The 24,287-nt window shown below is 37.4% G+C and overlaps 1 protein-coding gene across 11 annotated transcripts in view; it reads right to left on the bottom strand.

Annotated features, from left to right (window-relative positions):
• LOC127380863 (cadherin-19-like) overlaps window positions 1-24,287 on the bottom strand; it is a 108,681-nt gene that overhangs the window by 49,624 nt on the left and 34,770 nt on the right. For 10 of the 11 annotated variants that reach the window (XM_051610400.1, XM_051610399.1, XM_051610407.1 and 7 more), the window contains one exon: window positions 11,739-11,830. The gene's annotated coding sequence lies outside the window, so the exon portion shown is untranslated. Of the gene's footprint in view, window positions 1-11,738; window positions 11,831-21,958; window positions 22,522-24,287 lie in introns of those variants that run through there. The other variant, XM_051610406.1, reaches the window with a different exon arrangement.

Raw genomic sequence — 24,287 nt, 5'->3', positions numbered from 1 at the left:
GTGAAAAGTCAGAAACACCCTAAAGTGAAATCATCCCATTTATGTCAGTGGAAAACTGTCCTGAAATCAGATTCAAAAACTTACATTTGAGGAAGCTTACCAGGACACATTTGCAAAGTAAAGAGGTAATCATAAAAATAGCCTCTTACAGTTAAGGATCCCATACTTAAAAAACAAACAAACAAACTTTTTCAATTAACTCTGTGCTCTGTTTGTTAGTAAAGTCCATTAAGATTTTTCAAGCCAGTCACTGAGGTGCAGTCACTGAGGCAGAGGGATTCCTGGCTTGAGATTGTTGCCAAGGCAGGTGAAACCACGGCAGTGCAAGTGTGCAGCAAGAGAGGCTGCCTCCTTCCCCTGAGCAAGAAGAGACAGCTCCTGACCAAGAGGGGACAGCTCTGCCTCAGCGTGGGCTGAGACCAGGGTGACAGTGGTCGAACCCCTGTCACGTACAAATGCAGCCCTCAGGGATTGTGAGTGACCCAGGAGTGCGGCCAACAGGGCACAGCACATCAGAAAATCGTGGCACAGCAGTTTGCATGAGCAGGGTGTGCAGGTAGTGCACAGCCTTCCTCTTGGCTCCAGAGGCTAACTTAACTAGTGGTTGTCACCCTCTCAGAAGAGCATTAGCTATGGTTTCCACTTAGGCAAAAAGCTGTTGCCTGGAGGAATATGGCAACCCAGATGGAAGTCCCACACAGACATGTGGGTGTCCAGGACTTTGGCTGCAGCGAGTACTGGAGCCTGGCACTTGAAATGGAGGGCATCACGGACAACATCTGTGTTCAATGTGATCAGGTGAATGATCTGCTCAGCCTGGTTGCTGAGCTGAAGGAGGAGGAAGAAAGGGTGAGGACTATAAGGGAGATGGAGGGGAAGATAGACTGGTGGATTCAGACCTTCCCATCCCTGAGGTAAAGGCAACAGGTTCCGCATGAAGCATGGGATCCCCTACCTTCTTGCCACCAGGTAAGAGGAGGTGATCAAAGAGATGAAGGGGAATGGAAACAGGTCCTTCCTCAGTTAGGCACATGAATCCCTTCCTGGCCTTCCTTACCTCACCAGTTACTGCTGAGCAACAGTATGGGGCTTTGAAAATTGAGGGCCAGGTGAGTAAGGATGGAGAGGAAGGTCCATCTGGGAAGACACCCAGGGTGAGTCAGTCACCCCCACACTTTAGGACTAGTTTAACCAAGAAAAAAGTAGGGTAATTGTGGTAGGTGATTTCCTTCTGAGGGGAACTGAGGATCCCATAAGTTTACTAGATCCCTCCCACAGGGAAGTCTGCTGCCTCACTGGGGCCCAGGTTAGGGATATTAGTAGGAAACTCCCTGGTCTGGTGCAGCCCTCAGACCACTGCCCTCTTTTGGTTATCCAAGCTGGTAGTGACAAGATTACAGAGAGAAGTCTAAAAGCGATTGAAAAGGACTTAAGGTCATTAGGGAGATTGGTTGAGGGATCAGGAGCACAGGTAGCGTTTTCCTCTGTCCCTTCCGTGACAGGGAAGTGTACTGAAAGAAACAGGAAAACACATGTGATTAATACATGGCTTTGAGGCTGGTGCCACGGACAGAATTTGGGGGTTTTTGATCACCGGGGTGTTTACACTGCACTGGGTCTACTGGGCAACAGATTCGGTTCAGCTTTTTCAAAAGGAAAAAAAGATTCTTGCACTTGAATTGGCAGGGCTCATAGAAAGGTCTTCAAATTAGACTCAAAAGGGGAAGGGGGTGGGACTGGGCTGACTAGGGAGGAGCCCATGCATGATAGATTGGAGCTTGTGGAATGGTGTGCTGGTAAGGCCTTTCAATCTGCCGTCTCAATGAAAGTGAGGGATGTTGATTTATGTGGCAGCAAAATTTCAAGGGTTGACAGGTTAGTAACTGTGGAAGAGGCCAATAACGGTCAGATAGGAATTAGGGCTCCTCTCCTCAAAATGGTAGCAGGAGCTATTAACCCAGCTGAAGTGCACCTACACCAATTCATGCAGCATGGGCAATAGACAGGAGGAGCTGGAGGCTGTTGTGTGGCAGGAAAACTATGATATAGCTGCCTTCAGAGAAACCCGGTGGGATAACTCATACAATTCGAGTGCTGTGATCAATAGCTACCAATTTTTCAGAAGGGATAGATGAGAAAGAAAAGGTGGTGAGGTGGCCTTCTATATGAGGGAGATGTATGAATGCCTGCAAATTAATGATAAAGATGATAGAGTTGTATCCTTATGGGTAAGACTTAGGAGGAAGGGCAACAAGGCTGACATAATCATGGGAGTCTGTTACAGACCACCCAACCAGGATGAAAAGGCCAATGAAATATTTCATAAGTAGCTAGGAGAGGTCACTACCTCATGGTCACTACCCCTTGTTCTCATGGGAGACATCAACTTCATGATGTCTGCTGGAAATAGAACACAGCTGGTTCCTGAAGTGTGTAGAAGATAACTTCTGACTCCACTGGTGAAGGAACCGACCTAGGGAAGGTGCCCTCCTGGACCTTCTCCATGGGAACAGAGAAGAACTTGTTGGGGGAGTAAAAGTTGGAGGCTGTCTAGGGCATAGAGATCATGAAACTATAGTGTTTTCAGTTCTTGGGGAAGCAAGGTAGGGGGTCAGTAAAACTACCACCATGGGTTTCCAGAGGTCAGACTTCAGTCTACTGAGTGGACTGATCGACAAAATCCCTTGGGCAGCAGTCCTGAAGGTAAAGGAGTCCAGGAAGGCTGGACACACTGCAAAAAAGAAGTCTTAAAGGTGCAGGAACAGGCTGTCCCCATGTGCCGAAACACGAGTCAGCGGGGAAAACCAGCCTGGCTAAATAGAGAGCTTTGACTGAAACTCAGGAGCAAAAGGAGAGTTTATGGCCTTCGGAAGAGGGGGCAGGCCTCTCATAAGGACTACAAAGATGTAGCAAGGCTATGCAGGGAGAAAATTAGGAGAGCCAAAGCCCAAGCTGAACTCAAGCTAGCTACAGCTGTTAAAGACAACAAAAAATGTTTCTATATGTACATCAACAACAAAAGGAGGACGAGAGAAAATCTCCATCCTTTATTGGATACAGGGGGAAACTTAGCGACAAAGGATGAGGAAAAGACTGAGGTGCTTATTGCCTTCTTTGCCTCAGTCTTCACCAGTAGAACTAGTTGTTCCCTGGACACCCAGACCCCTGAGTTGGAGAACAGGGAGTGGGGACAGAATGAACCTTTCTCAATCAAAGAGGAAATTATCAGGGACCTGCTGCAACACTTAAACATTCACAAGTCTATTGGGCCAAGTGGGTTGCACCCAATAGTACTGAAGGAGCTGGCGTATGGGCTCACCAAGCCTCTTTCCATCATTCACGATTAGTCTTGGCAAACTGGGGGACATCCCAGTGGACTGGAGGGTGGCATATGTGATACCCATCTACAAGAAAACCTGGTAGGAGGAAGCTGGGAAACTACAGATCTATCAGTCTGACCTCAGTGCCAGGGAAGGTCATGGAGTAAATGATCTTGAGTGTCATTATGCACCACATACAAAACTGGGCTGATCAGGCCCAGTCAGCATGGGTTTATGAAAGGCAGGTCCTACTTGACAAACCTGATCTCCTTCTATGACAAGATGACTCACCTGGTGGATGAGGATAAGGTTGTGGATTTTGTCTACCTGGACTTTTGTAAAACCTTTGACACTGTGTCCCACAGCATCCTCATTAAAAACTGGCTGCTCATGGCTTGGATGGGCATGCTCTCTGTTGGATAAAACACTGGCTAGACAGCCAGGCCCAGAGACAGGTTGTGAAGATAGTTAGACCCAACTGACTGCCAGTCACTAGTGGAGTTCCTCATGGCTCAGTGTTGGGTCCACTTGTGTTTAACATTTTTATCAATGACCTTGATGAGAGGTTAGAATGCACTCTCAGTAAATTTGCAGATGACACCAAGTTGGGAAGAAATGTTGATCTGCTTGAGGGTAGAGAGGCTCTACAGAGGGACTTAGACTCGTTCAGTGGGCTGAAGCAAATAGTATGAGCTTCAACAAGACCGAATGCCAGGTCCTGCTCTTAGGTCACAACAACAACAGCCAACGCTACAAGCTGGGAGAAGAGTGGCTGGAAATACGCCCAGAGGAAAGGGACCTCAGGTTGCTGAATGATCAGTGGCTGAATATGAGCCAGCAATATGCCCAGGTGGCCAAGAAAGCCAAGGGCATATTGGCTAATAACAGAAACAGTGTTGCAAGCAGGTCTAGGGAAGTGATCCTCCCCCTGTACTCTGAATGGGTTGCACTTGGCCTTGTTCAACTTCATGAAGCTGGCATTGGCCCACCTCTCCAGCCTGTCAAGGTCCCTCTGGATAGCATCCCTTCCCCCTGTTGTGTCAACTACTCCACACAGCTTGGTATCATCAGCAAATTTGTTGAGGATACACTCAATCTCACTGTCCATGTCTCCAAAACAGACGTTAAACAGCACTGGTCCCAATACTGACCCATGAGGAACACCACTCATCACTTGCCTCCACTTGAACACTGAGCCACTGAACACAACTCTCTGGGTGCAGCCATCCAGTCAATCTCTTATCCACCGTGTGGTTCATCTGTCAAATCCATGTCTTGTCAGTTTAGAGACCAGGATGTCACGTGGGACAATGTCAAATGCCTTCCACAAATCCAGACAGATGATGTCAGTTGCTTTGCCACCATCCACCATCTCTGCAGTCTTGTTGTAGAAGGCTGCCAGATTGTTCAGGCATAACTTGCCCTTAGTGAAGCCTTGTTGGCTGTCACTAATCTCCTTATTTTCCATGTGCCCTAGCCGATTTTCCAGGAGGATCTGCTCCATGATCTTGCTGGCCAGAGAGGTAAGACTGACCGTCCTGTAGTTCCCTGTGTCTTTTTCCCCTTTTTAAAAATAGAGGCTATGTTACCTTTTAATATTTCACTGCTCTGCTTTGCTATGAGGAACATACCTTGTCCTCTTCCTTCACTTATTCTATCAAGAATATTATAGTTTAATATCCTTTTTTTAAAAATTCATCTCAGATACCAAATACATATTACTCCAATGTAGTTCTTACTTGATTCCATTAAACTTTGTAAGCACTTGCCACACATTGAGATATTCAAAACAAAATAGGAATAGAGCATTAGGTCATCCAGGTCAAAAAAGTGTTATATAGTAAATTTTGTGTTTAAGATTTAAATAAAATATTTATTTTATTTTCTATTTCAAGGTGTGGAATAAAATATTCCAGATATAATCCAACAAACCCCGGTAAATTTGCATATTGTGCAAATGTTTTTTTTAATGGAACCACATTTTGAGAGTCATTAAAAAATCCTAAAAATAGAATGCCTTTTCTAGTTATCAATATGTCATGCCAAAACATCTTTTACTTTAAAGCTATTTTTAAAGGATCTGAATTACTTTAAACACATCGTCATATTTCTACATTTTAACATCAGTGAACAGTTTCAGGTAAAAAAAAAAAATAAAATTCTTAATTGCATAGTATCTGGGATCTAGGTCTTGACACTCTTCATAATAAAGTTACCTTTTCTTCCTATGATATCTCAGAACATAAATTTTGTCCATTACTTAATTTTTTATCCACAAAGTACAATTCCACTTTCTGTTAGCATCTTGCTACTTGTTACATGCATCACATCTCTTCCTGCAAAGTAAGGGAGGAAAATACTCTTTATACTTCCATTATCATTCAACATAGTCCTTACCTCAAATAAAACTAAGATATATTGGGACATTCTTATTGTGTTGTCACACAATGTACTCTGTTGTCTGGAGTTTTTTTGTAAATTATTATATCTATATAGGAAATAGACTTTGAAAAGTTTATAGTTATTATTTGTAACACATGCTGCTTTTTTAACACACTTTTATCAATAGTCATTAAATTCTTGTCATTCTTCAAGTAACTTCCAAAATTCAGCTGATATTATTGAAGTTAATTGTTATTGTTGGCTGATAAAACTACATATTTTCTGAACTAATACTCTTTATAGAAGAAAGACAATCAGTTCTTTTTGAAGCTGGCAAAATATTTTGCTATTTCTCAATATTTTCTGCTCTGTTTTTTGTTTTTTGTTTGTTTTTTTTTTAAATCTTTCACTCATTCTTTCCTCTTCCAACCAGTTTTTACCTTATTATGGCATAATTCTTCCCCTTCCTAGCCTATATTGAATTCTCCTTTCTCACTGAAAACCTGAAGCATTGAGAGTGTCTCCCCAGTTTTTTCCCATTCTTTATTTACAAACTTTTTTTTTGTTTCCATCTAAGACTGATGAACTACCTACTCATCATCAATTCCATCCTCACCAGTATAGCTCATCTGCAGTAACAGTTTATCAAATCTTTTTAAAGTTTTTTACCTGTCTTTAATCTTTGTGTCATTATTCCCTTATTACCTGTGTGAGCCTTAATTTCTTCTCTCTTCAATGTAATCTCTCAATCAGACCTTTCTGTACAGATTTCTTTCAATATTTTACTACATAGAAACCTATTGTAAAAATGAAATTGTGCTGTATTATGTTGTTCAGCCAGAGTTCCTGTGAGTCATTCAGAGGGTAATTTTGCTGATTTCAAGAGGGCTTCTGTACTTTGTAGCCTTAGCTTTTGTATCTCCAACTGGGCAGGTGAGCTCAGTACTTTATGTATTACTAGAGTGTTAAAATACACAATCAAACTCAACATTTTTAAACTTCACCACCTAATTTTTTTTTCTCACATGAAGAAGTTTCTCAAGCTCAGAAACAAGTGGAGGAGAAGCAGAAATAAGGAGTTCATACTCAAAAGTAAAGCCTGGCTAGGGTAGGAATCATGGTGAGTGGTAAGTGACAAGAAGTGAGACAGTAGAAGAGCCTGGTATTTAAAATGCAAGTTTTGGTTTTCCTGCAGTCATTAGGAAAGGAAGAAGCTAGATATGGAGTCAGACCTGCATTGGGAAAGGATCAGCTGGTGTGCCAAGCCAGAAACCTTTCAGTTAATGGGACACATTTAGAGGATGAATTGCCTCCAGGCACATTCCTGTAGAGCAGGGCAGTGGAAACCAGCAGTCAAGTCCTTTGCATATTTTTATTTTCTCCTCAGCTTTTAAAGTCAGACTTAGCTAAAATCTGTACATATATCAAATTTAGCTCAATTTAAGTTATTCAGAAAAATTATTACTTCTGGAGTGTTTTGTGTCCTTTCACCTGAAATGGGTAGACTTGCAGAAATTCAATGCAAGAGTCCCATGTCTGGTAGAAACCAGAGCACTCTGCTAATTTCTTTTCCAGTTGTTTCAAAGAATATTAAAAACTCCAAAGGCTGGTGTTTTTGGTGCTGTGACATTAGTGCTATGTGTTGCATAGTGAAAGTACTTTCTCCAGAACAAAGAAGGTAAGAGAATGGATTAAGAAAAATCATCCTTAATGATGAAGGGGCACAATGTGTACTACTAAAAGAAGTTTGCAGTTAAGAAAGGAGCAGAGTTTATGGAAGGCAGAAGTATTCTGAGAAGATTTCAAAGATTCATGAAGAACTGTGTTGAAAAGGAAGAGACAAAGGGCTTTGGTCTGGGAAATAAGAAAGAATTATGGAGCATTTGCAAATAGAAGACTTGTCCACAGGCGATACATGTTTGAAGAGTTAACAGCTCCAGGATTTATGTGTTTCTTTTAAATAAGAATGTGTAAAGCTGAAATATTCATTTCCTGAATAAATTTCTGAATAAACAAACAAAGTAAAACAATAAAGTTTAAAAACAACAACAACCAAACAAAACCCAAACCAAACAAAAAACAACCAACACCAAATTATATGAAACTTGAAAATATATTTTGGGTAAAAATTACTTTCTACAACTAATTTCATATTATTATTTGTATTAATTTTCTTAAATACACACAATTATATAGTAACCAATATCTTACCTTGGAAACTTGCCTATAACTAGAGACTTATAGTCTTTAGTTAGCAAAATATGACCAGGACTATTTTTGTCATGACTGTTTCAGTAAATTTTATTGTTTATATTGGTAAGTTTTATACATTTCTGTAAATTCATCTAGCAACTCGTGGAGAATAGCAGAAAAAAATAAGCATGGATTGTCTTTCCAGTCCTTCACTGCATTAATTACCACGTTTGTGAGAGGACTGGGGGAGTTTCGTCTAGGAAGTGGTATTTTAAGAAAAACCCAGGATAGGAGATAGAAGATCCCCTTCATGGAGATAAGCATATTTTTTGTAAAATTGATGGGTAGGACTTTGGGTACTTCTTTCTAAGTTCATCTTTTCACAGTGGCTCATGAAAATTTGTTGTGAAGAAATAGCTCTTCTAAGTCCATTGAAAGGAATGCATACTTTTCAAGCCACTACTTGGCTGTGGACCTGGCTGTCACCATGCCTGCCTTGTAGACATTTTCTTTCCTTCCTCAGGCTTGAGATACTTCTCTGATTCCTACACAGCGGAGTGCATAACTTCAATGTATATAGCATATGAGTATGCATGAGTTCTCAAAGATACCATAATTCACTAAATCACATACTTTAAATTTGCCTCCAAAATAAGTTCTTACAAAAGAAACTACTGGCATAGGTTTCTATGGGCATTTCATTCTTTACAGCTCATTTCATCCACATAATTCCTGTTCTTTCAGGAGTCTGTCAGAGTTTCTGACTTGAATTAATTTCAAGCCAGCTGAAACTGAGAAGTCCATAAAGTTGCCATAGTAACTGAATGGACAAAGACTTAATTCACTAGTTCATATGTGCCAGAACTCATATCCTGCAGACAGTCATGGTCTTAAATTATTTAGGTCTATAAAGTCCACTGTTAATGGATTATATATGAATCTTATAAATAGATGTCAGTTTCTTAGTTAGTGAAAAATGGTCTTTGATTGCCCCATGCTGTCTCAAAAGTAGTTGTATGTTGGATAGTAAGCCAATCAAACAGTTGAGAGGAATGAAAAGGAACAAGAAAGAGGATATGGTAACAGTAGTGCTTTCCATATTATGAAAGGCTAAGACTTATATTATTAATATCTTAAGCAGTTATTTCCCAAAATGAGCTGTTAAACTGTGTAAAAGTTGTTTATATTTAACAGAGGACAGCACACTTTGAATTTTGCAGTCTAGTGAAAACAACAGGCCTGGAGTAAATTGTTACTCTTCCCGGTCCACAGATATAATTTGCAGCAACACTACTCAGGTAACAAGAACGAAGTGGAATAGCAAGAGTGAAGGAGAAGTCTTGAAGAATGCGTTATGAATCACATCATTTTGTCATAGGCAGCATTATTTATTTAGAGGCAGTGCATTCTTTTGGATTAAAGTAAGAGTGTGGCATAGTCAACTGTTAACGCTGGGTGGTGTCAGAGTGGACATGACAAAATTCAGTAATAAAAATAATAATATATTTGCTTAGTTCAGGCAATTGCCTGCTTCTCATTTCTCGATCATGAACTGAATATAACTTACATTTAATTGATTTAACATCACTGACTAACTCTGAGAACAGTAAGAGTTTTTCTTTTTATGTCTGCTTAATTTTGTCCTCTTTTCCCACACCTTTCACTTTATGCAATATTTAGCAATTGGCCAGATTACAATCATAAACAAAGCCTGCTGCACTGCAACTTTCCTAAGTAACATTGGTAATTATTATAAATATCAAAAACATTCTGTGGAAACTGCACAGAATAGGTGGGATAGGGACTTTTAAATTATTGAATCTACCTATAACTTGGGGTATTTTAATAATGTATTCTACTTATAACTTCAATGTCTTAGAGAATCAATTCCATATTATTTAATTCCACAGATTAATGGATTCTGTAGCTCTTTTTCATGAAATATCTGGCTACATCAGTTATTCGTTTTAATCCTGTAAGTGTGAAAAGAACAGCCCACTTGGGGATTGCTATTATAGCTTTATTGTTTTTTTTATGTTGCTGCATTTCTTTCTTTTCTTGCATTTTAATTCTAGTGCTAGCTTTCAGCAGGATATTGAACCTGAAAGTTTCCCCTGCACATTTAATTCAAAGTGCTAACTGACATGTATATTTCTCTTTGGGTGGAATTCCACTGCTCATCATGCTATCAGGCTTTATCACTAGATATACATTTTCTGTCCTGACAGCTATCTCCTGTCATTCTAGATGGTTTGGGTCCCTTTATAAATTCTCTAGGACTTGTAAACAGTGCATAAATGGCAACAGGGTGTGAAAAACTATTCAGAGAAATAAAAAGAAGGTTGGTAATAAAAGTGAAAGAAAACAGAGAAAGTTAGATAAACCACTATAGTAAATTTTTTGTTCCATAAAATAATAAGGGTTATTTTTTTGCATGTGTGAATTTAGGTAAGTTTTGTTTTGTCCAAGAAGCTCTCATGAGCTGTAAGATCATGCAGGTAGCTGACTTCAGTATAGGCTTCCTCTCATCTCTCTTCTTCAATTTCCACTATTGTTCAGCACATTTTGACTTTTTTAGGTCTCTTTTACAGGAAAATATGTTTTATCAGAAGATGTCCTATAAATCAGGATCTAGGGTTTATAGTGGTTTTTTTACTATGGTTTTTTTTCTCTCAAAAGTCTTTTACAGATCATATTAATTTTGCATTATGCATGCTACAGTCTGTTTAGCCTTCAACAGTTAAGTGTTAATTTTTAAAGAAAGTATCTGTCCTCTGGATACTCAGAATTAAAAAGCCACTCTAAAAATCAATACCTAAATCAGAGAAATCTATTCAACTGCCTTCACAAAGGATATCATATGGCAATGTAATGAATGCAAGGGTATTTTCTTATGCAAGATATTTGCAAAATACAGACACATTCTCAGTTTTTCAGGGCTGAAACTTCATTCATTAGTGCATAATGATCTCACCAGTGCTTTGTTTAAAGAAATCTCAGACGAACATATTTAGATACCTAACTGAAAATTTATGTAGAAATAAACCCTGATTACTCCCTGGTTTCACAGTTTTCCTATAGAGAAGGATATATAAAAGAGCACTAGTAGTCCCGAGTTCTTGCTGTTATTACCAATAACTGTCACTCTGAAAAGCAAATACTGCAAATCTTCGCTCTCATTTTCCTTCAAATTACTTTTGTGACCTCTTTGCCCTTAACTGAAACATGACTCAAAATGTATGTTTCTAATGCTGATTGTTATTGTACTATTTCACCCCCAAAGCCATACAATGATAAAGGAGTAGAAACAGAGACGGGGTATTGGCATGGTGCTATGAAATGTTAAGTATAGCACAGAAATCCCCCTCTCTGGGAAGGGGCCAGGACTGTTATCCACACTAAGGGCACGAGCACTAGCATAGCAATGTGAAAACAAAACAAAAAATCCCCACTGGATAGAAAGTATAATTTTCCTAACAAATAAATACGAGGGTTACAAGCTCTCTTTAGCAGAACATGAAAATAAGCCCTACTCTGCAGGATAACCAATAAATGTAATGTGTTTACTCTCCTCATTGCTGAAATAATGTCAAGAAGGATTAGGTAGAACTCAAGGAAACAAATGTATGAAATATTCATACACAGTCTTTAAAAGAAAAGAGGTAACATGCCAGTTAGAACAGAGAATTTTAGATCTTCTGATTTCGCCTTTTGGGATGACCTGCCATTTTCTCTGCTTGATATTGGTTTAGTTTTACAGAATGCACACAGCAATATTTAAAATAAATAAACAGAACAGTACTATTGCTTAAAATTGCAATTAGCTTGAAAAAAATATTTTACCTTGAACACATGGTCGAACTCTGAGCTTGTTAAAAGTCAAAAAATTCCAAGCTGATCAAATTCACCAAAATGCTTCAAATGAATGCCTGTCTCTGTTAAAGAAAATCAGAAGAAAAAAAATGTTATCTCATTAAAATCCAGCTGGTTCACATAAACAGGGAAAGAGGGCATTTTTATCTTTGGATCACACCAGTAGATTTTTTTGGGGTTTGTTTTTTTTTTTTTTTAGTTTATTTTTAATATGGGTATAAAACTGCATGCTGAAATATTTGCAGCTAGGATCAAATAGAGACCAAGAAAGTCTTGTGAAAAGGCAATCTGAAAGAAAAACATTATCTGTTATCAGAATTTTGGAATCAACATCACCTTTGTGGAAACAGCAACAGATTCAGTACACAGGCCACATAATTCATCTGCAATGAAAGCACTTCACCTTGAAGAGCACTTCTTTTACCAGCTCTCAGTAGAACACTGTTGTGTATTGAAAAGTCAGTCTTTCTGTGCTAAACAGTAAATGAATTGTAAGTAGTCCTCTTCTTACCCCCTCAGAAGACTACCTTGCTCTTCTGCAATCCTTTTAAGGGATACTTTAAAGCTTAAAGCTTTTTTTTATTTTTTTTCCCCCTCAGTAGCAGCATGACTTTAGGCTGCCTTTTCCTTCTTCTAACATAAGCCACTTCTGCTGTCCCTGCTCAGCCCCTCTTATTGTTTGTTGCTTGAATGGAGAAATCATAAGCTATGAATTGAAAAAAAACAAAACAAAACACCCCCCAAAAAAAAACAAAACAGCTTTTTTTTTTTTTTTTTTTTTTGCCAAATTATTTACTACTTGTACAATAGAGAAGGTTTGAAGGGTGAAAATATCTCCTTAGCTAGGAGAGTAACTGGGATGCATACAGCATGTTTATGGCTCCAGCTCCTTAGTAAAGATTGTCTTGTTTCTTTTCAAGACTAAGGTTAATCTCTTCATGTCACAGGACTTTTTCTTGTATAGTGTTTATTTTATTGAGCACCTTACTGCAACATCCAACTACTTCCAATTTCATTACATCTAAACACAAATGCTTGTTCCTCTTAGGAACACTAGACAGTATCCCCAAAACAAGATTTGATTTTTGGTGGGTTTGGTGTTGTTTTGTTTGGGTTTTTTTTCTGTGTAGAAAACAAAGGGATGAAATTAACTGAAAGAAAATTAATACTTCAAGATAATGCCTTTTGATAAGATTTTAGCACAGCTTCCTAGATGATACATAAATATCACAAACATTGATTCAATACAAGAACTTGTGCAATACAGAAAGTAATTTGAGCTTAAACACTTTACCCATTTGATAACTAAGATTTTTCCTGACTTCCTCATTCTTTATAGAAAGAGGTATCTGACTGGGCTGAGTTTAATGGAGTAAATTGAACTCTACAGGTTTTACTTAAGGTTATCAACATAAGCAAATTAATCTCAAAACACATCAAAAGATTCCCCTCCTATAACTATAACCTGCAAGGTGTCGTGGTTCCTTACCTCTCTCCTGTCTGACTAGCCAATAATGTCATGGTTTGGGCCCAACACGACCACAAAGAAACAGCCCCATGGCTGCTCACTCAAGTCCCCCCCACATACACTCTGGGATGACGAGGACAAAGCTCAGTGGTCGAGACAAAGGACAAGGAGGGTTCTTCACCGATTAAGGTCCCAAGCAAAACAGACTCAACTTGGGGAAAAAAAAAATAATAATTTAATTTCACACTAATCAAACACACAGGGGACACAGACAACACAAAGAGCAGTGTTTGCATATGTTACCCCACCCCTCCCTTCTTCCCGGGCCCAAATCCCTTTGTTCCCGGTTTCTCTCCCTCCTTCCCCCCAGCGGCACAGGGGGACAGGGGATGGGGTTTAGAGTCGGTTCACAGGCTGGTGGTACTTGCCGCTCCTTCCTCCTCAGGAAGAAGGATTCCTTGCAGTCCTTCCCTGCTTCCCCACGGGGTCCCTCCCATGGAGAGGGTCTTCCAAGAACCTCTCCTTCATGAGTCCTTCCCACGAGGTCTGGTGCTGCTCCAGCCTCGGCTTCCCACAGAGTCACGGGCTGCCTCGGGAACAGCCACCTCCCCTGGCACCGGGGTCTTCCCAAGCTGCACAATCCGAGTTCACTGGCCAAGTTCACCCCTCCTGGCGCCTTCAGTGAATGTTCCACCACGTTCCTCCATGAGTGCAGGGGGACAGCTGCCATCTCGCCATGGGTTGCAGGGAAACTTCTGCTTGGGCACCTTCTTCCCCTTCTTCCTCATCAACCACCAGCACAGCTCTCCTCTAGTACAGCTCTTCTCGTCTTAAGTGCTCGCTCTGCTCAGGTGTTATCTCTGTTCTTTCTTATGTTAATCACTGAGGCGCATCTATTGTCCGTCTACTGGCTCCTTGGCTGGTTTTGGGAAGGGGGAGCTTCTCAGCTTCTGAACAGAGCCACTCCTGGGGCCCTTCCCCCACTATCGAAAAACCCACCAAACCAGAACGTAAGGTTACAAGAGAAAGACATTACAATTATTTTTGTTTTCTTTATCACAGATAGAAAATGAGAGAGAGTGCATTATGAATATTGGGGGGAAAAAAAACAACAGCAAAAAACCCCAACAAATTAAATATATATACAGTTACTACATTTTTAGAAGGGTTTCGAAGTGTAAAATAGTTCACAACAGTAAAAAGGGTGTTTTTTTGTTTTTTTTGTTTTTTTTAACACAACATTAGTATAATTGGTGGACTACTGTTACGTAGCCAGATTTTTACCTCATAAATGATCAAAAAACTACCCCAACTTATGTTTGCAAGTTAATGAGCTTATATGTAATTCAATGAACATGCTATGAAATTGTTCCCTTTTTTCTATACATACTTTATATTTTCAATAAATGGTGAATAATAATAAATGCACAGACTTTTTTTGCAAGCTTACCAATGTACCTCTATAGCTAGCTACCTAATGGGGAAGTTCTGAAAATCTAAAATAATTACTTTTGAGGAATACTGCCTAAAAATATTTAAGTCATTGAGACTTTAGTGAAATATAGTAGAAGGATTTAATTGTTATTTTTTTGCAAACAACAACAAAAAATTGTTTCCAGGGTATTTTATGATTGTTGTATATAAATATGTTGTTTTTTAAAAACAAAACCAGTGGGTTTTTTTTTAATGTGAAAGCCATAGTTTAGCATTTTCAATTTTCAAAACTTGAAAAGAATGAATTTCCTTGAAATTCATTTCCTCTCTTGAGAGAGGAATGGGAGACTATATAACTTTAAATTTTCTTTTGTCAAACTGATTTTGAAATTTGTGAACTAATTTAGAACCTATTTTCAAGTAACTGTTAACTTCATGAAGCAATGCAGGGCAATACCGAGCAGGCTGTTACTAAGAAGCCTCCCGGTTTTTGTCAGCAGTGCAGCTGCAGCCTGCATGCCGGAGATGAGTGCTGTGACTGGCAGCAGGGCTAGGCTGGCTCAGCATCCTCTGGTTATCTCCTTCCCCCAGCTGCGGGAGGCAGCAAGTCAGGAGCAGCTGCTGAGGCTGTCACCTTTGGTTCTCCCTTGCATCAAGCAATCAATTCGTCTGATGGGCAAATACCTTACATTGTCTTTTACACAGTTGAACCTTCCACCACTTGACAGAGTTCCAACCTTTTACATCTATAAAGGAAGGAAACAATAATGCTGTCCTCTCCCCTCTGGGGCTTTCTACATGCTACCTCTGACTGTGTCCTGAATGAATCAAGAAATCAATTTACAGCTTCTCTGCCTCAGTTAAATCAAACTTCTTCAGTTTCTGCTGAGTAAAAATCATCCATTGCTTCTCCACAGGTACCCAATATCACTTTGACATGATATATCAGAGCCTTGGCCAAAGTTACAATGCCCCAGATGTTTATTTTACATTTATTTTATTATTTATTAGCTTTACTAGTTCCTTTTTAGCTATTTTATTATAATGCCTTTATTAGCACTACTTGTGGGAATTAAGTCTACTCCTAGAATTATTATCTGCTAAATGCAACTGCTAGATGAGGTAGAAAAATTAAATTTACTAGCAGGAGAACATAATATGGAATTAGGTTCATATTTATTGAAAAATTGATACTATAAGATGAAATATTATAGTGTTTATTGTTGATTCATAGATATTAGAGGTCTGCTAATAATGTAAAAGTGTATTGTATTTTTTACCATACCTGTGAATGATTATTCTTTAGTACATATATAACATTTTTGTTTTTAATAATGAAAATTCTGAGATTCCCATGTTTTCTTAAGACTGCGTTTATTAAAGCACCTGAAAGTTATAGATCTAATGTAAAGTGCCTATGCAGACTCCCTAAATTGCCAATGGAAAGACATCTATGTTCTACTACATTGTAAGAAAAGTGACTACTGTAAGAAGTCTAAATCACTCTGTTTCTGTCTAAAGAGAGTCCTGACAATTAACCTAAGCCAATAAATTAACAAAAAGACATCTACAAACAAGTCAGATGAACTGCATTCTTAACCTTGTTGACAATAGAAATATTCTATTTGTGAGCACGTTCTTTCTCTTCTGAATTCATTATAAAAATAGTGAAGATCAAGGTGGTAATTTGTATTTAGAAGTATAGCTCACAGTTCCTTTGTTAGATGATTCACATTTTAGGTGTAGATATTTGATTGCAGTAAAGGAAATTAGATCAGGACAAAGATGGTTTGTAGATTGACTAGGTTAAAGTAATTCTTATACATTCTTATTAAACAATATAATTCTTTTAAAATACACTATCTTCTTGGTACAGGTTACTTTGAATAATAGTATAAGCACTTTTTAGAAACTCATTTGTATCTAGATTGAACAAGAGGAATAGCATTAAGCCAAAGGAGTTGACATTACTTCATGTTTTCCAGTATATTAAATAAAAACAAATAAATTTAAAAAAATCTTCAGGAAACTTTCTTGTGCATTTTGAATCCCTGCTGAACACAGTTGATTGCCAGAATTATTTTCCTCCACATGATTAGCATGGTTTATGATCAATATGATTGATAACATAATGTACTATTATTAGGATGTCCGACTATTATATGTAAATCATAACTACTATGTAATAGTGTAGAAAGAAAATAAATATATTTCTTCTCGATGTGAAAAAAACTTCAAAGCAAACCAAAGTTTTCTTTATTTCCTAACTTCTTAGTTTTCTGTGATTTTATCATATAGATATTAAGACTCATATTTTTCATGCATTACAGGTGAGTACAATTTCAGTCTTTTACCAAAACTAATTAATTCTGCAAGAGATTCTGCTACTTGTTTAGGCATAACACTTTCCTGCTTTAGGGATAGCAAGCATTGCTCCAGCATATCCAGACTTCAAAAACAATTACGAATTCCTAGAAATCTAAAGTTACTGTCTGTAAAGGGTCACTGAAATTGTTTCAATTCCTTCATATATCCTACTGAAATAAGTATACTTTTACTCTCTCTGACATTTATGATTAGTGATACTGAGGAATACAGACTGCCATTTTTATGATGCTACACTTCTTCCTGTGTTACTTTGTTTTCATTTGAAACAAAATGGACTTAATCTGGTTATAGTAGCTCAGACTTAGGCAATATTTCTCCACTTGGAAATTAGCTACTACTCCAGAGAGGCAATCTATCAGAAAAAAACCCAAACAAACAAAAGTAACAACCCAACGGACAGAAAAGCAAAAATCCATTATTTGTAACTTACAAGTTAATCATGTCTTTGAATAATTCATATTTCCAATTTGTATAATATATCTGAAAAATGTGATTATAAATTTATAGTTCATAGTTTCTTTGAATGATGCATACATAAAAAACCAAACCAAAACAAAACAAAAAAAAATGCTTGTAGACACCTGGTAGTAAAATTCTTGTTTTAAGTTTTCTTTTCTTCTGAAAGAATAGTTTCATTTGTGGAGATTAAACAATATTATCTACTGAGAAAAAAATTGTTTAATGTAACTTAATTGTTATATTTTGTTTTAAGGATGGGGTAATAGGAATTTTTCATTTTGTTTTGTTAATACTGGGTTGCTAAGAGCAGGCAGTTACTTCTCTGCATCATTCAGATGGTGGGGGTGGAAACAACTAGCTCAGCTAATCAAGAGAGGATGCTTCAGGGTTTGGCACGTGAGGAGGGCTCAGGTTCTCATTGCACACAAGCTTGCAGTGCTGCCCTGTGTTAGGTGCTCCACATGATTTAACTCTTGAGAAATTTGGTCCCTCTCTGTAAGTGCACAGCTGGGCCTGGCAGTGCTAGGATGTGAATCCCGTTGCACAGGGGAGCATCCCAGGCATCTTGGACACAATCAGCATCAGCTATGGCCACGGGCTGGTGCAGGTGCTGAGGGTATTTGAACAGGGCACTCCAGTCAGATATGGGAAAGGGACTACTGGCTGCTGCCAACTGGCCTATGGACACTTCTACACTGCCAGATACTTCCACACCACGAGGCCATCACCAGCAGGTGGCTGTTCAATACTGTGGACAGACCCTCAGGAAGCAGGCAGATCTGCTCACGGTGCTCTTGATTTTTGCAAGAAGACTGTAAATAGGGGAGAGTTCAAGTATATGAGTCACACAATTTATAAGACAAAAAAAAAAAAAAAAAAAAAAAAGAAAGATGAAATAACAGCAACTCAATCAAACATGAGAGATTTCTAAAAGTAATGCTAAACAACTGTAATTAAAAACCATCAAAACAGTTTTTTAAAGTGTTGTTAGGAATACAGCTTGAAGTGAGCTGTTTGAAATACATTTGATTGAGTTGACTTTGTCTTATTGTTAATTTGAGTACACCTGGGAGGGCTCTGAGTGAACCAGAGAGACACAAGGGAATCCCCATGGTCCCGTCCCAGGCTATGCACTGTACTATGGGAACTGCTGTGCTAACCTGCATGATCTTCCTCCTGCAGGCCAGGGGAGCCATGTCATTTGTAAAAATTTCATATAGTTGTGATTAAAATGTTCGGTTAACTGAGTCCATTTAGTTTCAACACGGTCAAACTGTGACTGTCTTTGAGTCTAGACTCTGTTTACCTGTAATCCTAAGTGGAAAAAAGTCTTTTCATAAAATGACCATTTAAAAAAATAACAGTGATAAGGAACTGAGTAGAATAATATTCTATGTAAGGCACTTGAAAATGTGTCAAATTCTATAACATTTACACACTTCTGAAACTGAACACAGGAAACGCTGAGCAATTAACACAGTTTATCTCTGTGTGGTATTTCCAAATGTTATTTATACATTTCATGGACCAGTCTTTGAAAAAATATTAATGTATCTAATGATCTAGCATTTGAAACCAATTCAATTTATATGTTAAAATTGATGTTTGGGAAAAAAACAATACATTTACCACATTTTCATTCTGTAAGTCTGGTTGTCATCTTAATTTGTCTGGAAACATATTTTTTAATTTTTTGTTTGTTTGGTTTTTTCCAGGGGTACCTCATGGCTATGAAGCAGCATAACTCATCCTAGTTAATCCACCACTGGGAATTTTTTTGAAGGGTAAATTTTGGTCCAGCCTATATATCTCACATTGATACATAAAAAGAGCACCAGCCATGCCCTTAAATTTCTCCAACAGCTATTTGCGTTTCACGGAGAAAACAGAGAGATCAGCTGTTTGAAGATGAACAGGATAGTAATTAAAGCTAGCACTTTCTTTTGGTCCTGTTTTTTGATCCTGTAAGTTGTTGCCGACGTATTCTACATATGCTATTCACCATTCTGAAAAAGATTCTCTACGGGGAAAAGTGTGTATAACCATAGAACCTCTATCATTTGCCAAGCATAGTGTTTTTAAATCCCTTTTAATTTTTGCAGTCTTTGTATTTAAAGAGAACTTATTGGTTTGGCTACACTATCAGAATGCTAAAAATGAGGAGTCAGTCACAAATGCCAAGTAGCTACTGGAAGTGAAAGCAGGCAGGGCATTAAAAATGTTTGTTAATGGAATAAAAATATATAATATTACTTAATATAGCTGTAAAAAACATTTTAAAGAGAAAATTGTCAAGCAAAATAAAGCTTCAAGAACTTTAAATTGCTATTTTACTTACTTATGTTATTTACCACTGACTGTCTGAAAGATCTATAAAATACCAAAAAAGAGTTTATTTTGCAAACATTTTATGTTGCCTAGATTTGAATCAGAATAACTACATAAAGACATTCAGTAACACTGAATCCAGTTATTATTTTGTTACTTATATTTATAATTTACTAAGATGTGATTTATCTTCCAATGTATCATAATTCCACGTAAAAAAAACCCAAGAAAATGTGAAGTGACAGGTTACACTTCCTCTAATGCTTACTTAGCAATTTTAATGTTGTAATAACTGTAACTCATAAGTTGGGAAAAAACACTTAAAAACAGTGCTAATGAAAAAAAAAGATTTTTGTCCTCCACAAATATAACATTGCATTAGAATATATAATCTTTAGAGGTCCCCTTTAAAATAGTCTTAGTGATCTTGTTTCATGTATTATTGTGTTTTTAGCTCTGCTGCTGTATTTGCAGACAGTCTTTTACTGAGGTTGTACTTGATTCTTTTTCTCCCAGTTGAATTTCCTTTATGCTGTTGTTTGTTTGAATGTTTCTAATTTTGTTGTCTCAGAAGGATTTTGATTTAACAGTTAGGGCAATGGCTTGAGAATGAGGGATTCTAATTTAATATCACCTTCCATTTACAATGTGTTCACTATGTGTCCCTGATGGAAAACCTGGGAGTAATGTCTTTTTGCAAACATTAACAATTGCAGCTTGCTGGCAGAAGCAATTGCAATTCCTTTTATGCTGCAGGCAATGCTGCATAGAGGAGACCTGGATCTGTGTATCCAAAGCACAATTTTTTCCCACATTTGTCCCATATGGTCTTGTTGACATTGCTCAGTAACTGTAATGGATATGTATCTTGTCTACTTAGCACGGTCTGGAATGAGGGCTCCTCCAGTGCTCAGGATAGCTGAAGTTACCATACGCACACTCTGCCCTCTTTATTTATTCATCTTCAGAAACCAGAGTTTTGCTGAATTAAGAAGATTGAAAGATGATGTTCTGTTACACCTTTCTATCTTTAGCATCATATAAACTCAAAAGGGCTTGGGAATATAGTTGAAATAGAGAAAAAAATAAGAGATGGTGGAGAAACCCATTTGTACCGCCTGTTGTTAGAAATCAAAACTTTCTGTGACTTGCAAAGTGAAATGAGAATAATGGTTTTAATCTACAAAAGAATGAACACTTTAATTAAGTATCTATTGCATTGTCAGCTCTCTTGGAAAAAAATCATGTTTTAAGTTCAACTGATTTAAGAAATACCCAAATCTTTCTGATTAAGCTAAACCAGAAGTTTACAAGAATATTTATAGTCAATGTAATGCAACGACTGCACAACAGAAATTTCACCTCAAAGAGTTATGAATGACCAAAATAAGTACATGGAGTAACATAAATAGAACATGCAGAATTTTTTTTTTTTTTTTTAAAAAGCAACTGGTAGCTTGTATCTGCCTGTACAACATATCACATATAATTTGTTATTTCAAAATAAATAAGTGCATCTGTTTTTAGCTATTTACTTCAGGTGAGTAATTGTAAAGTTTTCTGAAACAGAGAAGCAAATTACTGAGTTAATTTTTTTAAGATATTATACATTTTAGCAGTTCTGAATGTAAAATATGTGCTATAATTTCAGAAATTACCTAACACTAGGTTAGTCACATTTAGGTTCTGCAAAAAGTCTGAGCTCCAGACACAATCCTATATTCTAAGTATTCCTGTAAAACCAGAGATTTTTTTACTCCTCTTGGTGTCACCCTCAGAAACTGTAAACACATTTTACTAATAGTCACTTGCATGAATGTAGATGAAGCAATCACAAGCAGCCTGTCAGAGGTGGGGGTGTTAATATGCATGTTGAACACAAAACAGGCATATTAAGTACTTCCTACAATAAATCCAACTTAGAAAGCTGGATTTCCACAGCTATAGAAGTTAGTCAACTCTGAGAAAACAACAACAAAAAAGTTCTCCTGGAGGTTTTCAGTGGCATCTGGGTTTGTCTTTGCCTGTTGTGGTGTTTGCACTGACAACACTCAGCTAAATCCTTTACATTTGATTTTTGAAGATAACAAAGGAAAAAAGATATAGATCTTACCTTTGTAACCTCAGGGCCATCTAGGTTTAAAGAAATGTGTACTGTAAAAGTTGAATTAACTTCTGATGCAGAGAAGTAAGCAGTTCTGTTTTACTTCACAGATCCCTGGAAAGCTTTAGGAGTCACAGATTCCTGCCAGTATAAGTCACTTCTGCTTTCAGTTTTGAAAACTCACAGTATGACACTGCCTAATGCATTCTATTTTGGGTGCCCAGAGAAAAACTATGAACACAGGCACTTTTGTGCAAAACATCATAAGGCCTCTCTGATGTTCAGTCAGAGTTCACAATTAAAATGCAGAGGACTCTAGCAAACAAAATACAAGCTGATTTTCTTTTTCCTAGTGGAAAAATAAAATACTCCTTGGCAAGTAACCAAGGTGGTGGGAAGGTAACTCATTTTGTGAGAATATTTTGCAAGTGAAAGGGATTGCCTTTCTCTGTTTAGAGATCAGTCAGGGAAACAAGTAATCAATTTAGAGTAGCCACAAAACTTAAGTCAAAGAAGATAATTTCTACAATCTAATTTAGCCCTTCAGCATTTTTTTCTCCAAATAATTTAGTTTCAAGAATCATAAAATCACACAGAAAAAAACACATCCAGGGTATTTTTTTATATCCTTATGTATTTAGAGACATATGAAAAAAGCTTTCTTACTTTTCTTTCAACTGTCTACAAAATTTAATTTTAATCCTCTAACTACTGCTGGGTTTTTATAGCAATCTTAAAAATATAATTAAAAAAATATAATCCTCCTTAAAAGAAAACACAAAGAAACAAGAAACCCAACCAACCAAAAAAAAAAAACCCAACACAACAAACCAACTCTCAAAACCTGGTCGAATAAGTATGCAATAAGTTATAATTTTTTCAGATAAATTGTTTTATCTTAAGTAACTTGGAAATTTTAAACAATAATTCAAGTATTCATTGTGCATTTGATGTGGTCTCAAAAAGAAATAAGGATATTTTGAGAATAAAAAAGAACAGTATGAGAATATTATACAGTTTCATGTTCTTTGATAACACTTTGTTCTTAGTAATAGATATTTAATTGTTTGTGAAATTAGATATAAAACCAAAGCTGATAAAGATTTCTTCCCACAAATATCTTTCTTGTGCTAGGCAAAACTTGATTTCTTTGTCTAAAACTTGACACTAGATTTGAATGAGGGAATTGATATAAGATCACATTTTCATATCTTATGCACTTTTTATTATACTTGATTGCTTGCTTGGTGTTGTTTTTGTTTTTTTTTTTTTTAAGAAACAGGAATGTCTGATGAGAGTTGTTATTTAGTAAGAATATTTGCATCCTACTTTTGGTTCATGGACTGTCATCAGCTCTGCATGGGGTGAGATACAGCAGATGCAAAATAGCAAAAGAGAAAGAGGAGAAGGATGTTCTCTTAAGATCTGTGGAAACTGTAGAAGTGTAACTGGAATTCAGTGATATGTTCCATTACCAACTGGAAAAAAAAACAAACAACAAAACAAAAACACGGCATTTTTACTGACCCTGTTTCTCACTGGTGTTCTAGCAGTACAGAAAAGGTGATATTTCATTTTCCAAGGAAGAATTAAGCAGACGTAGGTGTAAGAAAAGGGTAAAACCATTGTTGACAGTTGGCAAACATGACGTTCATTTCCTGAGAATGCTGAATCTTGTCACAGGTTATAAAGTTAGAAGTGCTCTATGAAGGGAACAGAAATGAGCAGTAGGAAGCAAATAAAAGTGGAAGTTTCTTGGAAATGATGGTTGAAAAACTGGCAAGGGGAACTGGACAGAATAGGATGGACTTTTGACAAGGTACAAATAATATGCAGCAATAAGGAAAAAAAAGAAAAAGGTTGTGTAGTCTGCACTTTAAAAAAAAATAAGTCAAATAAGAAGGCTAATTCACAAAATTAAAAAGCATTTCTCAGCTGAGAAGAGACCACATACTTATTCCTAGCACAGTGTTCTCAGGTAAAAGTCTCCACTTCTCATTGTCTAAGCACCTGTTAATGACAGGCATGTTTTTGGATATTAGCACTGAGAGGACATAATTTGGACTGTCACATAATAAGTAAAAGTTACAATATTAGCTTGTTCATGATCTCATAGACCATGCTATTTCCTGCAGAGAGTGATCTCAACAAAACAGTAGCTTTCAGCAGTCACACTCACCTTAACTGTTGGTCCAGATTCCCTCCAAGGTGTCTTAAAAACTTAACATAATTTTGCTTCACAGGGTAGACCCATTATTTGCTGAGAGAAGGACTAGTAGCAAAATCACCATGAATGGGCAACTCAGTTCTGAGGAAACACGTGAGGAGCTTTACTCAT

Source organism: Apus apus, chromosome 2 (genome assembly GCF_020740795.1).
Source record: "Apus apus isolate bApuApu2 chromosome 2, bApuApu2.pri.cur, whole genome shotgun sequence".
Classification (NCBI taxonomy): Eukaryota; Metazoa; Chordata; class Aves; order Apodiformes; family Apodidae; genus Apus; species Apus apus.
This window is presented reverse-complemented; position numbering and strand designations above follow the sequence as displayed.